We start from the raw sequence: 5,301 nt of genomic DNA, 5'->3' as shown, positions 1-5,301 counted from the left end.
TTCTAGCTTCCCTTCTTTTCTCAATTATTTACTTCAAATTATCTCTTTTCAGACATTCACTTCAAAACAAATTGAACAATAGATCACTACAACTGATGAACAGGAATACCTATTCAAATTACGAATGTTCCCCTTAAAGCTACATAAGTCATTATCCATATTACTAATGAACAAATATAAATTATCAAACAAGTTGCTCGTCTACACGGATAAGGATACCAAATCCCAGATCAACTCAAGAACATTGACTGCTGTAGGAACGACGAAATAGTTTAGCATCAACCACAGCAGTTTTCATGTGTTACTTAGATTCAAGTTTGGATATGTTGTTCGGACCTCATCAGTGTTTTAAATTAAAACTGTAAATTGTGTCATACCAGAGTGTTTATATTATTATTATTGGTTATATGTGTGCTTATGTCTTCCAATTGGAGCGTGGCTGAAGATGACCCAATATATATGGGGTCGAAACTAGTCCCAGTTTTATAAGACAATATACTGTACATTCTAATGGTATTGAATAGGTGGACCCTTCCTACCCTTTGATAGTGATCAATTGTCAATATGGACCATAATGAAATTCATAATTTATGACTTAACATATAAGTCAATTTTGTAGTGGAGATATTTTGCACAAGGTTATTCAGGTTATGATCTGATAGCTTCAGGCTTCAGATAGTGAAAATGTTGGAAGGGTGGGTAATAATCTGGACAGGAGCAATGATCCTGAGTCTCCTTTCCATCATCTATTAGCTCCAACATACGAGTATAAATAACAACAGTGAGGAAAATTATGTTATATCTGTGCGAGCAAACTAACTTATAATTCAGTCAGGTCGGTGCTGCCGCAAAGTAGGTTCCTGAGGATGTGTTTGACTTCTGACTTCTGGGGCTTGTGTTGTTAAGAAACCTAACGTTAAAATGTACTGGATTGAAGCTCCCACGGGGTGCAGTAGAGTCATTTTTACATTTCAGTGCCACTAATCAGATTTCAGACAAGCCAATCTTGCCTTTGTGACGTTCACACATCGAGAATGCAACTTGCTTGTGTGGGGTAAAAGTGTACAACCCAAGTAAAATAACCAAGTACGGTGGTCTGTGGAATATGTTTGAAAATTACTGGTTTATGATGAGCAGGTATGACTCCAGAGAACACAGTAATTGAATTATCTCCTTATTTTGAGAAACAGTACAGGTCTATACGGACAATTACTACTGTACTTACTCGCGTATTAGACCCCTTTTTAACCCAATTTTACAGCCAAAAAAAGTAAAGGGGGGTCCAATATGCGATAATCTCAAATTCTGTGCAGTGAACACATGACTTCTAGGCTCTAAAGAGCTGTAAATTGTAGATGTAAACATCCTACACTGTTCTTTAACAAACCTATGAATGTATTTTGAGTTATACTAGCTATTTTCGTTGGAAGGTAGTATTTCTAAATGTTAAGAGTCAATAAATGGTGAACACGACTTTTAGGCGTACCATACATATAAAATAAATATAATCCATTTTAGTTACTCATATCATGTCATTCGTTTCATCTCATTAATTCCTCTGATGAGGTCAATGTCAGGAAGGGCACATGGTCGTAAAAACTCGCTACGAAGACTTGTCTCACTTCATACTCGACCCCATAGAGAAAAGGAATAAGGCTATCATATTATCATATTATTCAATACCCCAAACCCCATGGCACAACAGCCCTGAAGGGCCTAGGCCTACCAAGCGACCGCTGCTCAGCCCGAAGGCCTGCAGATTACGAGGTGTCATGTGATCAGCACGACGTTATTCTTGGCTTTCTAGACCGGGGCCGCTATCTTACCGTCAGATAGCTCCTCAATTCTAATCACATAGGCTGAGTGGACCTCGAACTGGCCCTCAGGTCCAGGTAAAAATCCCTGACCTGGTCGGGAATCGTACCCGGGGCCTCCGGGTAAGAGGCAGACACGCTACAACTATACCACGGGGCTGGCATTAATCAATACTGATACAAAATAACTCAATGGCGAGTCATTTGTCTCTGTCAGTTGACCAGTAGGCCTACCACACAGTAAACCTGATCACTGCTTTCATTTTAATTGTCTTGCGCCACTAACACCCGACGCTGCCATCTTGTCAGCCATGCACTACAATCGAGACTGAGAGCATTCGAGGTCCCATCTTTTTGAACCTTTTAAAAATAGTTTTGCTCCCGATTATAGGAGTCCAAACTGTGTAAAGCTATTCCCAAATGGTTTCTGGAGATGGTCTCTAATGTTCCCAGCTGGTGTATGTGTAGCAGAAGCCAATTCTGAATAAAGTCGTGTTGTTGAAAGCGAGCCAAACCACGAGCTGATAACTAGCGTATGTTACGAGTTGTATTTCTGAATATAATACACAGTGACTGGAAGCATTCTTTTGATAACTGCGGCTGTTAAAAGCCAACCCTTATTTTTAAGTATATTTTATGCTTGTTCTGTACATTTATCACATCAGGATTTACGTAAACAGCTGTCAATGAGATAAGAGAGACCACAATGTTTAGGTTAGGTATGCTATCGCCCGGATATTGCTAAAATTTCCACGACAGAAAGAATAAAAATAAATAACAGGAAAATTTTCCGCATTTGTGGATACCTACAGGTGTGGCGGTAATGTGTTAAATATTGTACGTTCGTTGTCTCCCATTTTTTATTAACGCATATCATACCCTAGTATGTTTTGTTTGGCGTCTCCAAAAATCACTGAAAGTAAGTGGGAACATAAAAAATTAATATTATTATTTGTTAGGTACGTTGGCGAGTAAAACAATTGTGATTGGATTGTTTTTATCACGTTTTAAACCCATTTCTCTCCTAAAAAACGCTATATTGGCCCGAGTTACGAGATATTAAATAATCATTTTGTTAATGATCTCGCCTGCCTATGTTAATAGGCATAGCAACAACCGTGAATATTTAACTAAAGTAAACTTGTTTCCTCATCCCGAGGTGATGCAGTTCTTTTTCAGACAGGCCCCCAGTGGAAGGGCGTTGCATGTACCATTTTTACCGCAAATCAGCCTTCCTGTCATTCGTAAATCTCTGGCAATACTTAACCGGGAATCAAACTCAAGGTCCCGAGAATGGCAGCTAATTGTGCTAACCATTACGCTGGCCAACATTTCTTAACTACAAAACACAGATGTACCGCGGATTTTCATTTAATTTAAGAACTAGTGTTAGGTTTAATGGTCCACCCAATCAATACACTTCGATACACAGTTTGTAAATTGTAGCATATTTTCATTTCATGGGCTGTACAGACGAAACTATTCACAAATTTGTGTGATTTCAACAGAGTTGCATAAGGCTTGTAGCCGCTTCAAAGCGGAATCATTGTTCTTCTCTGACGAATTACGCTGGGGGGTCTTGTATGCGAGATTTATCTTTTTCATTTTCTTCGTCTCGAAAAGCCAAGGGAGGTCTATTACACGAGTAAATACGGTATAATACAGCAGCTATCTGACTTGAAAACTGTCAGATGTGGTACAGAGAGTCAAACCAGGGGTCAAAGTGCAGAATAGGTTTAACAATACAAAATTCAAATCTGAGGGAATTGTTATGGTAATAAATACATGTACAGTATTGTACCCATTTCTCTGCAAAACAGTCAAGTGGCATAAGAAACTATTTTTGTATGTGAACTCTAATTATTTCGTTCTCTTCAACAAACGTATGTGGTAAATGGTTACAATAACAGAAAATAGATTGATCATCTGCAGCACCACCACCACCACCACCACCACCACCACCACCACCACCACCACCACCACCAACAATCTCCTCACAAAGCTCCTTCTGCTGACCCACACATTCACAGGGTGGGTGCTCCAGCAGGCAGATGCTAATGGATATTATGACTTGTCCTGTTTCTCTCCACTGCAAGAAAACTGACAGTACAGTGATTGACTTCGTATTGTGGAGAACGTTTTTATGTTTCATTGCGAGTTCATTTTGTTGTTATGAATAAGAGTGCTATAAGTATGTTAAACAACTGAAGACACAATAATAGATTATGAGTGTGTGATTTTGGTAAAGAAGAAAAGGTTTACAAGAGTTTTTAACTGAATTTCAAAAACGGCAGCAGTTATTACTCAAGATGGAGTGTTATCTAGTAATTCCCAATTATATGTGTTAAAACATTTACTAAAATAACACGCTGCAAAATTATTTGTAGGAGGCAGCCATTTTTCTTTTTCATAGGTCCAAAGCTACTATGGGACAAAGTTAGCTCACTTTTTAGATCTGATATAGCAAAGAGATTATAAGTCCGTAGAATATATACATATATTATTTTAGCTATTTGCTGTCGCACCGACACAGATAGGTCTTATGGCGAAGATGGGATAGGAAAGGCCTAGGAATTGGAAGGAAGTGGCCATGGCCTTAATTAAGACAGAGCCCTGGCATTTGCCTGGTGTGAAAATGGGAAACCACGGAAAACCATCTTCAGGGCTGCCGACAGTGGGGCTTGAACCCACTATCTCCCGATTACTGGATATTGCCGCACCTAAGCGACTGCAGCTATCGAGTTCGGTGTGTCCATAGAATAAACGAGAGGGATTACAAGATGGCGGTGAACATGGGTAAATTGTATAACTATGCCGAAAATCGAGTGGAATTAATATATAATATCGTAAATTTGTAATAATGTATTATGAAATATCCTTTGGTATAGAATTTGTTTTAAAAAAACCTAAATTTAGAAATGGTGAAACATGAGCTTCTGAAAAGAATAATAACATTTATAATACTGGAAGATTTAAAAAAAACTTTCATTTATAAAAGCAATACTGCTGTTACTGATCTTAAGAAGAAAGTCTACAGGTTTAATCAGGGAAAATCACAGAAATATGTAGTGAATGAAAGGATTTTGACATAGATGAAGATGAAAACGCATAATTTATTACATCTCAAGGATTTATAACCAGACACTTTTAAAAATTACTATCATGCTTAGTAAGTACATATCTATAAAAAATAAGAAAGAAGATGAAAATTCATGGGTTCTTATGATGTTTGTAGAAAGGAAGTGGCCACAGTGTAGGAGCAGACTAGTTAACATCTGGCAGTAGGTCATAAAATGCATTTCGGAGTGGCAACCCCATCTGAATAATAGCCTGAACTGTTGGCAAATATGGTTCAAACTCGGAAAATGCTGATGTCTTCGGCAGGAGGGAACGGTCAGCATCACATTGTATCTGAATAGGAACAGTTAATATTCTAACTCTGACAGACAAAACTGGGGAGCTAGTGGAGTTTATGAAAGAGAAGGAC

The sequence above is a fragment of the Anabrus simplex genome, chromosome 10, assembly GCF_040414725.1.
Source record: "Anabrus simplex isolate iqAnaSimp1 chromosome 10, ASM4041472v1, whole genome shotgun sequence".
In the NCBI taxonomy this organism is placed as follows: Eukaryota; Metazoa; Arthropoda; class Insecta; order Orthoptera; family Tettigoniidae; genus Anabrus; species Anabrus simplex.
This window is presented reverse-complemented; position numbering follows the sequence as displayed.